Source organism: Cryptomeria japonica, chromosome 4 (assembly GCF_030272615.1).
Source record: "Cryptomeria japonica chromosome 4, Sugi_1.0, whole genome shotgun sequence".
In the NCBI taxonomy this organism is placed as follows: domain Eukaryota; kingdom Viridiplantae; phylum Streptophyta; class Pinopsida; order Cupressales; family Cupressaceae; genus Cryptomeria; species Cryptomeria japonica.
Window position 1 is genome coordinate 425,610,694 of NC_081408.1, and position 13,183 is coordinate 425,623,876.

Sequence of the window (13,183 nt, forward strand, 5' to 3'; positions counted from 1 at the left end):
AGAGGATTGAGCTAAGATGACAAATTATCAGACTCGTACGACATAGGATATGGAGCAGAATGATAAATGATCAGATTCGTATGACTGTTAACAGGACAAAGAAAAATTCTGAGTTTTTCAATAGCTGAGTATGACAACTGAGTATGACCAATTCTGAGATGGACTAATTTTTTACCAGGATAGACTAGTTTTAGACAGAATTTCGATTTAGGATGGACTAGTTCTGACATGGACAGTCTTTGATCATTGAGTTGTTTCTTGTTTTCTCCAATTTTGGTATTCCAGTTTTAGTTTGAGGGATGAAAACACAAAAAACACGTAGTATGAATAGTAACTCCAATCACAGCATGCAAGCCCTACGGAATTTGGTGAGAGAAGAAAACCTTTGCTTGTAGACTCAGGTACACACCTAATAGCTAATCAGAATATAGTCATTGAGTCTCACACAATGGATTCTCAACGTTGTATTATCCGACTCCAAACACTAATGGGGGCACGAAATGACAAGTATCTTGGGAGAGTTACTATCTCTCTTGCACAAAGATTATCCCCCATTTGGAGGTGAACCAGGTAGCTTCTAATTTTCATTGGATCTAGTAAGGGGTCCGTTCGGTACATCGAGGTATAAACTTAATTAAGAGGTCTCCCAGCCTTGAAAACCAAGGTTTAATATACCTGAAGGTACGAAGGAGAGCTATTCCCGAGCACTACCGTTGACTTGATTTTCATCAAATCACGTTTATTTTATAGTGGGTTGGAGTACTTGGCATTTAGTCATTCCCACTTAGGTCATTCCCCTTACACCAGTTGTAACGGCTTTAAGAGTTTTTAAGCTCCTCGGGAGGGCAGGCATGCTAAAGATGTACAAATCTCAAACAAAGAAAACGCCTCAAGGGTCTGGATTTTTTATTGTCTAAAAAAAGATAAGAGCATACTCTCCTACCTCTCATAATTTACTCAAAACATGAAATACATATTTTTATTTAACCAGATAGCAATTTAGGTGCCTAAAAATGAATTGAAAGAATATACGATGTTTGGTCGATTCTCTCAAGCAACGTACAAAGACAATGAATTACTAGTCATATTGTCTTTGTGCGACAAGCATATTCTTCGACAAGTGTTCTGCAAAAACTGATTAGGCTATGAAAAAATCTAAGATAGATAGATAAACAACCAGGGTCAGTTGTCAGAATAATCAATTCGAACAGAAAACCAAAATAATGAAATCTGTTTTTTATCTTTTTAACCAGAAAAATACAAAGCCATACGACAGAGTTTACCAAATCGTACGATACAGGATTCCTTCTCATATGACACTTGCAGTTTGTCATTTCAGCCTATGAGAAATGTCGTATGATATGACGCAGAGGTTGTACGGCCGAAAATCTGAAAAGTCAAAAACCTGAAAAATAAAAAAAAATAAAAAGTCAGTCTTGGAGGCTGAAAAATGCAATCTTTTGCTCCACGGTGGGCGCCAGAGATGTGTGTGTGAAAAAGTGAAAAAGGTTGATAGCTGCAGGAACAATACTTCAATTAACTCATTACATGTATGGTTAGACAAATATAAACATGAATAATAAAACCATAACAAATCAACCAATTGCCTTCTAAAATATGCAAGTATAAGATTGCTCTCAGATTTTTATAAGTAATACCAGTGACTAGACTACAACAAGATGAAGAATTTAATCTATATGAGCATGATATTAAGCTAAATTGGATGCAAGATGGATGAATAATTCAAGCAATAACGAATTCAAGCAATAATGGATAAACTAAATATGGATGCAAATAATCTAAAAAAATAGAATATATTCAACGACTCCAGAGCAAAAATTAGCATAATAATAATCTCCAAGCGTGTTCTCAAAAATCTTTGGGGTAAATTGGATGAGAGCTAAATGCTGAATTTATAGAGAATTACAAGAAAGATGATGAAAAAGCTCAATTTAGGATTAATTGAAAATAATTGAGAAATCATATTCAGTTAACTTTGAGATAGATTCCAATTATAGTTTAATTGAAATGCATTTAGATAGGAAGTTCAAATTGCATTAGAAATCAGAATTAATTAATTTCATTCACTTGTGATAAAAATAGACAATTCTTTGATTTATTCAAGAAAAGAGTCTTTTAAATGCAACTGAACTTCTTTTTCTCAAAAGCTTTCAGTTCCAATTTTAGAGAATGATCAATAATTCATTTAATTGTTTTTCTGATTTCAAGTTCTAAATTTAGAAAAATAAATAATATCTCAAGTTTTATTTCTCTCTCAATTCAATTATTTTATTTATTTTCAATTCAACTCTTGCTTTGTAATTCATTCCTCTTTTGTAATAAATTAATTCTTTTTTGCATGATTAAACGACAAATTTATTAACTAATTAAATATGCAAGGATATTTAATAAATAAATAGGATAATTGATTAAAAATGATTTTCTTGGAATGATTCAATTAATTAAATAAATATTTAATTAATATTGAGTAATTGATTTGGCATGTGATATTTGATGATTGAAGAATTAATAATGTGCTCAAGATTGATTTAATTGCCTTTGGTTAGGACCTTGGTGATGTTGTCGAGATTAGGGGCCCATTGTTTAGATGACCATTTTAGGGTATTACATTTGCCCCTCTTTGAATTAATGTGCGAGCAGCGCGTTGGTTCAAATAATATGTGATGTCTAGTAGATGTCAGTTCTGAACTTGATTGATCACAAACCAGATGAAGAGCAAGGCATTTAGCTTGATTTGAAGCGATGAAGTTGAACATAGTCTGATTAAAGTAATACTGATCCCAAACTTGATTGAACTAGGGACGATAGAGAGCAAAGATACCAAACTTGAACTTGATTGATCAAGATGCGGATTGTGAGGCCCTACCCCGACTCAATCTAGCATTTCAGTGATTTTTAGGTTGAGACTATTATGGATGCTTTATTTTTATGCATTATGGATTTAGAACTTATATGATTCCATGATTTGGATAACATTGCTATATGTTGATGCTTCATTTATATGCTTTATGATATACAACTCTATATGATTCTAGAATAGAATGAATTTGAAATGATATATGTCATTATTGGATTTGCAGGACTTTACTATGTTGATAGAAATAGGATGCATGTTTATGTGTGCATCAAAATTATGAGAATTATGATAATTGCTTATGTGGATTTATTTGGATATAAGATGTATTGATTTGTTTAAGTATATATTGTATGCAGAGTGTTTGATGTGTATTTTTATTCATGTGCTTTATATTATATGAGGTTATTTGAAATTACTATTATGTAATTGAAATACATGGGAAAATTATCCATGTGACCATGGAAATATTATGGAGAACCAAACCTAGACCTATGTATGTTTGTAAAACCAGGGTTTGTCTATTTGGAGAGACAACACCCCGTTTGTATAGTATTTTATTTGTAAAAGTGGATGTTGCATGAGTGTTAGATTGAATTTATTTATTTGTGTATATCCAACAAGAGACAAGATTTCATGTATAATTTTGTAAAAGTATTTTTATTGTGTCACTTGACACATGTGTTGATTTATGTTTTGGTTTTTCTTTAAATTGTCTCTTGGAGGGAGTTGTTTAACCATAGCTTTTTAAATTAATTTAATGAGACTCCATAATTGCCTTGGGAAGAGAATCTTTAGGGTGGTCAACTTAAGTTTGACCCGAAAATTAACTTCAAAGGAGTTTAAAAGGGGTTAAATGGACACCTAGGGGAAGTTTAAGAGTGTTTCCTAAAGCCCATAAGGTATACCTAAGGGTTAGGAGTAATTTTAGGCATGTTTCAACTCCCATGTGACCATTTGGACACCTTAAAAAGTGGATTTCCTAAGTTGAGCGAAAATTGAAAATTAGAAGGCATCACCTAAGTTGTTAACTTTCCTTTTTGATGAGAGATCCTTTTGGATCTTTTTCTGACTTTTCCTTTTTCAATTTTAGAAACCTGTGAGAACTCTCACTGAGGTCTTTTTAGGCAAGAATAAGAGATTTTGCGGGTAATCACCCACTCTCCATTTTTGGAGACAGAAATTTGAAAGAAAGACAAATTTGGTTTTAGAAAATTTGGCTAAGTGTAGAGAGGCAAGGGTTTGTGGAATTGGGCTACTCATCTTCAACCAATATAGCATACCTTTGGGCAGTTGAAGGTTGGTAATATTTTCTCCTTGTATTGTTTTATATTGCATGTTGTGTTGAAAGGATTTGCTTGTGTAAAAAGACTAGTTTCTTGCATGTTTTCCTTGAAAAATTATTGTGTTCTATGTTTTACTTTTTGTATGCATTTTATGTGCTTTGGGAGTAATCAAGGCCTCCTACTCTTGGGAGAGAGGATGGTCTTGTGGGTGGTAGAAGTGATAGCCCTCGAGTGAGAGGCTCTCGTTATGAGAGTGATCACAAGGGATTTTATGTGACCCTTGTTGTTGGCTTATTTATGCATTTGGGGGTTATAAGGAGGGAAATAAGGCATGAATGCCTTAGGGGGCATAAGGATGTGGGGTTGTTATACTTATGATGTATTTGGTTTTCCATGAGGTGGCTATATATTTTACTATACTTGCAGTCTCCTCAGGGTACTTGGTCCACTACCACCTTTGAAAAGACATCACAATGTGTGGTGCAGTGTAGCTCTGGGTTGGGAATGTGTTTGTGATTGTTTTCCCTTGTTTACTGTGTTTGCATGTGTGTAATCCTGTCTAGGGCTTGGTTCTCCTAGCTCGAGGGTGGCTACTAGTTAGACTAGGCTGGGAGGTGAGCACTCCATGGTCATATCCTTTGATTATTTGTAGGTTGTTGGAAGGAAAGAATTAGGACAAGTGGAAATTCGATGGAGTTATTTGTTGCAGAAAACTATTTGGAAATATATTTATTATTTTGTTTAAAGTCCTCATTTATTAATAATGAGAGACCTATTTGTAAAATGACTATAGTGTCTTTTAAATGTACTTTAAAGAAATGTAATATTTTAGATACTGCAACAATGAAGTGAATAATTCTGGATTTAGTTCCTAAAGTTTTGAAATTGATATTTGTTGAGTATATAATATTTTGAAAAGCAAGAAATTTATTTCATCCCTTTATGCTTATGAAATAAATTAAGAAAATAAAGAATTAATTTAATAATTGCATGCATATTACTTTGAATATAAATGTTTCAGTTTAATTCCTAATTGCAAGGTTAAATTTAAAGGATTCTAGATAAATAAAGTTGCTGTTGGAATTTATTTAAATCTGTCATTTTATTAACTTGCAGAAAATAAAAATCTAAAGTTTATTATAGTCATCTCTAAAGATTTATTTTAAATTTCTAGATTTAAATAGTTGTTGTGTTAAGTTTGTTTCATTATGTTATTTACTTTATTTTGAAGAAAGTAAATCTATAGTAGAAAATCTATCTACCATTTCTTTTGCAACTAGGATTTTAATAAAAGGAAATAAATACATTGATTAAATTTGAAGAAAATATCTAATTTGTTTTATATGTTCAGAATAAAAATATTTGCATAAAAAGAAATTGCCCTGGATTCAATAATATATATATATATATATAATTTATATGCATGCATAAATGCATAAATGGATTCATTTCTTAAAGTTAAATAAAATAAACTTGTTTGATTAAAATATATATATATATATACAAATACTTATATATTTGTATATATAAATATATATATACATATACATACACACACACACACACACACACACACACACATATATATATATATATAATTTATTTCATTTAAATAAACAAAAAATAATAATATTATTAAACTGTTTAAAAAAAAAAAATAGGGTTTCGGGGGGGGCCGAATCCCACTGTGTGTACACACAGTGGGCGGCCCACAGGCCACCACTGTGTGGACACACAGTGGGCCGGCGCCCCGCACCACCACTGTGTGGGCACACAGTGGGCACCGCCTACGCCACCACTGTGTGGTCGCATAGTGGGCAGCCCCCGGCATCTCACCGCCGCGCCTAAACCAAAAAAATGTCGCCACCTCCTCCATCATATCCGTTCGGCCCCCTACATAACATTAAGAATATATATATATATATATATATATATATATATATATATATATATATATATATATATATATATATATATATATATATATATATATATATATATATATATATATATATATATATATATATATATATAACCCTAACCCGGGTAGGGCTAGGGTAGTATAGAAGAGAGTAAGGAAATTATATAATATGAGGTATTTTATAATATACAATCTAGTTAGGGTTTGCATGAAGATTTTTATAAATATGTGGAGATTATTATGGTATTTAAATATATATATGTAAATATATATGTGTATATATATATATATATATAGATAGAGATAGAGAGAGAGAGAGAGAGAGAGAGAGATTGAAAATATATGAGAATAAGGCAGATTTTAGATTTAAAATTTATTTCAGTGTTTATAATTTATATATGTTTTTAATAAACATATGGGTTTAATTAAAGAAGAAAATAAAATGTTTAAATTAAAATACTATGAAGTTTAATCCCTTTAGAAATATTAATACAAATAGGGTAAGTTATTTTGATGAGATTAAACTTTACAGGAGAATTTTTCCTTTTGAATCTAATCGACTCTTTAGTCGATTTAGTTTAAACTACATTTTAATTATTGTTAAAATAAAATATAGACACTTACAAAACTAAGTGCTAGGACTGAATTAATTAGATCCTAAGATCAATTAATGGATATTGGAGATTTATTGTTACCTGCGTTAATTAATTGACTAAATTAATTTAGTGATTAAAATCGTGGAGACAATAATAATTTCCTTGGAGAATTAATAATCTGCATCTAATTTTAAATTATTTTTACTTATTTGAGTTAGTAGATAAAGTTAACTCTAAACATAGTTAAGACAAAACATGTTAGAGCAGTTCTTTGGTAATTTAAAGTTATTAAGTTGGAATTTCAAAAAAAAATTATCCTGTTCTTGCCCTAAAGTTTGGGCATGACATTTTGGTATCAGAGCATGGTTTCCAACACTAGGAACCTTTCTCCATTATGTTTTGCTTTAATTGTTTAATTTATTTTATTTTATTAATTTTCTAAGATATTTAAATTTAATTAATTAAATAATTTTCCAAAAAAATTAGTTATTTAATCTAATTTAATTTATTTTTATTTTATTTTCTCATAAGGATGCCTATGATTACACGACAAGCTTGCAAGCGCGAAAGGGGTCCTAGGCGTGTACGCATGGCACGCGAAGAGGTAGATAGGGAGGAATCGGTTCCGGAAGTGAACCTAAAGGCTCCTCCTGAACAGCCAGTTGACCAAAACCGAAACCTCTTAGAAGCAATCCACAACCTAATTGGTATAGTCCAGGATAGGATCCCAGTCGGGGATCATCATGTTGAAAATCAAAACTCAGGGAGTCATAGATCAGCTGATAGGAAACAGAGCAGGAGTCCACCTCCTATTCCCATAGAGAGTCAGGGTGGAAATGAGCCAGAGTTTGTGCACCTATCAGGACCACCTCCAGTGGCAGAGCCAGTGTTTTATGAGAGAGCTTGTCGGGATCCAGGGGATCTTATCAGGGAGGTTATGCGCCTCCAGCCATCATCTTTTGGGGGATCTACCGACAGGGTAGAAGTTGAGGCTTGGCTTTTGAGCCTTGAGAGGTGCTTTGCATTGTGCTCTTACGAGAGCAATCTAAAGGCACGTGTTGCAATCCATCTGTTGAGAGGAACGGCCTCCTCATGGTGGAGACTGGAGGAATACAAGTGTGGTTTAGTTCCTGATACTCTCACATGGGAGATATTTACAAAGAGGTTCAGGGAGAGGTACTTGTCAGAACATTACAAATAGCATAGGATAAATGAGTTCCATGACCTCCAGCAAAAGGGTCTCTCAGTGACCCAGTACGAGAGCAAATTCTTTGAGCTCTTGCCATATGTGGACTACCTAAAGGACGAGAAACTTCTCATCAACTATTTCATCAGAGGGCTAAATGTCGGCATAGCAGGACCAGTGAGGATGTCCACTCTAGGGAGCCTTCGGGTTGGCGTGGAGAAGGCATTGATAGCAGAGGAGATTCAGGTCAAACCACAAGATACTAGGGATCAGTTCCAGAACTGAAACCTTACACCCCAGACATATGGATTTCAGAAACCTCATTGGAAGGATAATAAAAGAAACTCATAGGGTTTCTCCAAACCCCCTCCTCCACAACAGTCACAACAGAACCAGAGGTAGAAGCCTCCATAGTATCAGCAGGGCGCAAAGCCCAAGCATTGGCAGTCTCAGGGTCAGAGGCGAGATCAGAGAGCTTAGGTTCCTTACACACCTCTGGTGAGGACTCAGTAGTCCTCCAGGGGTGGGTACAGTGGATCTAGCAGGACAGAAGGACAGGCTTTCTCCAAGCCTCAGGGCACCCAGTTTCAAGCACGAGGTGCTTTCTTTACATGGGGAGCCATGGGGCATATGGCGAGGGATTGTCCTCAAGGTCAGATGGCAGGGAATCAGTGGATGGCTACATCAGAGCCTACAGTTGGAGATATGGGCAGGTCCCATAGAGTCTTCGCAGCGGTGGACAACCGCCAAGCTGAGCACCAGGCCACGGTCATTGAGGCTGCAGGTATGATCAAAGGTAATAGTGTATCTATATTATTTGATTCAGGAGCTACTGACTCCTTTATATCTCTATTGGTTGTGGAGCATTGCGGACTAGTGGCAACTAGACAGGGTGTCAGTTGGAAAGTGGAGTTAGCTTCAGGGTCTAGGGTGTCAGTGGAATCAGAAGTTAGGGCATGTCAGCTGCAGATTAGCAATACCACCACCTTAGTAGACCTTAGAGTTACACCACTTGGATCTTATGGTATCGTACTTGGCATGGATTGGCTTTATGCCCATAGAGCCAAGATGGATTTTCGTAGGAAGGAAATTGAGTATGAGGATGATCATGGTTCGCCTATAGTAATCACCGAGATTCAGAGACCCATGTCTCTTCGTATGATCTCCGCAATGCAGCTTAAGTGGAGCATGTGAAAGGGATGTCAAATTTTTGCCATCACTATCAGTGATAGGGAGGAAGAGGATGAAAAAGAAACATCAATTGATGACCATCCTATCCTTAAGGGATATTCTAACATGTTTCCCTCAGAGGTACCTGGAATGCCACCCCGTAAAGAGATTGACTTTCATATAGACCTTGTACCAGGAGCTGAGCCAGTTTCCAAAGCACCTTATAGGATGACCACAAATGAGCATAATGAGCTCAAGATGTAGCTTGAGGAACTACTAGAGAAGGGTCACATTCATCCTAGTGTATCCCCTTGGGGTCCACCAGTTATCTTTGTTAAAAAGAAGGACGGATCTCTCCGATTATGCATGGACTATCATCAGTTGAACAAAGTAACCATCAAAAACCGATATCCTTTGCCCAGAATTGATGATTTATTTGACCAACTTCAGGGTGCCAAATTATTTTCCAAAATTGATCTGAAGTCAGGATACCATCAGTTGAGAATAGTGGAAAGTGATATCCACAAGACTGCATTTCGCACTAGATATGGCCACTATGAGTTCATCGTGGTTCCATTCGGTCTTACAAATGCTCCAACTATTTTCATGAGCCTCATGAATGGGGTATTCCACACATTTATGGACCGCTTTGTGATTGTGTTCCTCGATGATATATTGATATATTCTCGGAATGAGAAAGAGCATGAGGAGCACCTGAGATAGGTGTTGCAGTGTTTGAGGGACAACCAGTTGTTTGGCAGTTTGTCAAAGTGTGCCTTCTTTTGTTCTGAGGTCAAGTACCTTGGGCACATTATTTCTGGTGATGGGATCTTAGTTGACCCATCAAAGATTAGAGCTATTATGGATTGGCCAGTGCCAACCAATGTGACAGAGGTCAGAAGATTCATGGGCTTAGCAGGTTATTACCGACGTTTTGTTGAGGGATTCTCCAGAGTCGCTCATCCTATTACTTCTCTTCAGCATAAAGAGAATAAATTTGTGTGGACGGAGAAGTGCGAGAGGGCCTTTCAGGAACTCAAAAAGACACTTACTAGCGCACCTATCCTTGTAGTACCAGATCCCTCAACTGACTTCATGGTTTGCATAGATGCTTCCTTAGAGGGTTTAGGAGCAGTTCTTATGCAGGATGGTAGGGCTATAGCTTTTGAGTCTAGGAAACTTAAGACTCATGAGATTAATTACCCTACTCATGACCTTGAGCTTGCACCAATAGTGCATGCACTTGTGAGGTGGAGACACTTCCTTTTGGGTCATCATTTTGAGTTTCATTCAGACCATCAAAGTCTTCAATACATATTCACTCAGTCAAACCTTAATGCACGACAAAAGAGATGGATGGAGTTCTTGTGCGAGTATGATTTTGACGTTCACTACATCAAAGGGAAAGAAAATGTAGTTGCTGATGCTTTGAGTAGGAGACATCATGAGGTATACACTATATCTATGGGCACAGATTTGAGGGACTGTATATTGCAGCAGTCGCCAGAGGATGGATGGTATTCAGAGGTTTTTCAAGTGATACGATCTCAGGAAATTCTAGAAGGGAATAATGTGGATAATTCCTTGGAGTCTGATGGACTATTACGCCATAGAGGGTCCATCTATGTACCTTCTTCCGGGGGATTGCGAGATTTCATTGTCACGGAGGCTCATAGAGCTCCTTATGCAGCACATCCTGGAGTTAAGAAGATTCATGTTGACTTGAGATAGTTATATCATTGGCCAGGAATGTGACAGCTCATTGCTGAGTTAGTAGCCTGATGCCTCGAGTGTCAGAGAGTAAAGGCAGAGCACCGCCATCCAGGTGGGTTGCTCCAGTCTCATGTTATACCAGAGTGGAAGTTGGATACTATATCCATGGATTTCATCATTGGTATTCCTATGTCATCTCATCACCATGATGTCATCTTGGTGACATTTGACAAGTTGACCAAAGTGGCCCACTTTTCACCAGTTCAGACTACCTTCACAGTACCAGCAGTGGCACAGGTGTTCTTACGAGACATTATCAGACTTCATGGCATTCCACGCATGAGTTTTTCTGATAGGGATTCCCTCTTCACTTCTTCCTTTTGGAAGGCATTACAGGCAGCTATGGGCACTAAGCTCAATTTCAGTACAACCTATCATCCGGAAATGGATGGTCAGACAGAGAGGGTTAACCAGGTGTTAGAGGATATGCTTCGCATGTACATCATGGATCATCAGACCAGATGGGAAGAGTACCTTCCCTTAGTGGAGTTTGCCTATAATAATGGGCATCACACTTATTTGGGGATGCCACCCTATCAGGCATTATATGGCAGGCCTTGTAGGACACCGTTGAGTTGGGACCGCATAGAGGATAGAGTTGCTATTGGTCCTGAGATAGTTCGGATATGGAACAACAAATGGATTTGATTAGGCAGCATCTCAGAGAGGCACAAGATAGACAGAAGAAATATGCAGATGCAAAGAGGATAGATCATAGCTACTTGGTTGGAGACAGAGTTTTCTTGAGAGTGCAACCTCATAAGAGTCCAACCCATTATGGAAAGGGTTCTAAGCTCGCACCTTGCTTTGTAGGAACATTTGAGATCCTTGACAGGATAGGACCAGTTGCCTACCATTTAGCATTACCACCTAGCCTATCATGCATCCACGATGTGTTTCATGTATCAGTTTTGAGGAAGTATATCTATGATGAGTCTCATTTATTAGATTGGGATGCCTTGCAGGTGGATTCGGACGGGCAGCTAGCTTTGGAGCCCATTCACATTTTGGCACACTGGACGCTCGCCCTTCGAGGTCGAGAGCTGGACCATGTTAGGGTCCAGTGGGATTGCTATGATGAGGTTACGGCTTCATGGGAGGACGTAGCACATATGAGATCAGAGTACCCCCATCTTTTTTATGAACTCCAGGAGGAAGTTCATGCCTAGAGGGGGAGGGTGTGAGGCCCTACCCCGACTCAGTCTAGGATTTCAATGATTTTTATGTTGAGACTATTATGGATACTTTATTTTTATGAATTATGGATTTAGAACTTATATGATTCCATGATTTGGATAACATTGCTATATGTTGATGCTTCATTTATATGTTTTATGATATACAGCTCTATATGATTCTAGAATAGGATGAATTTGAGATGATATATGTCATTATTGGATTTGCAGGACTTTACTATGATGATAGAAATAGGATGCATTTTTATGTGTGGATCAAAATTATGAGAATTATGATAATTGCTTATGTAGATTTATTTGGATATAAGATGTATTGATTTGTTTAAGTGTATATTGTATGCAGAGTGTTTGATCTGTATTCTTATTCATGTGCTTTATATTATATGAGGTTATTTGAAATTACTAATGTGTAATTGAGATGGGCGAGAAAATTATCCATGTGACCATGGAAATATTATGGAGAACCAAACCTAGACCTATGTAAGTTCATAAAACCAGGGTTTGTCTATTTGGAGAGACAACACCCCATTTGTATAGTATTTTATTTGTAAAAGTGGATGTTGCATGAGTGTTAGATTGAATTTATTTATTTGTGTAAATCTAACAAGAGACAAGATTTCATGTATAATTTTGTAAAAGTATTTTTATTGTGTCACTTGACACGTGTTGATTTATGTTTTGGTTTTTTTTAAATTGTCTCTTGGAGGGAGTTGTTTAACCATAGATTTTAAAATTAATTTAATGAGATTCCATAATTGTCTTGGGAAGAGAATCTTTAGGGTGGTCAACTTAAGTTTGACCCGAAAATTAACTTCAAAGGAGTTTAAAAGGGATTAAATGGACACCTAGGGGAAGTTTAAGAGTGTTTCCTAAAGCCCATAAGATATACCTAAGGGTTAGGAGTAATTTTAAGCATGTTTCAACTCCCATGTGACCATTTAGACTCCCTAAAAAGTGGATTTCTTAAGTTGAGCAAAAATTGAAAATTAGAAGGCATCACCTAAGTTGGTAACTTTCCTTTTTGATGAGAGATCCTTTTGGATCTTTTTCTGACTTTTCCTTTTCCAATTTTAGAAACCTGTGAGAACTCTCACTGAGGTCTTTTTAGGCAAGAATGAGAGATTTTGTGGGTAATCACCCACTCTCCATTTTTGGAGATAGGAATTTAAAAGAAAGATAG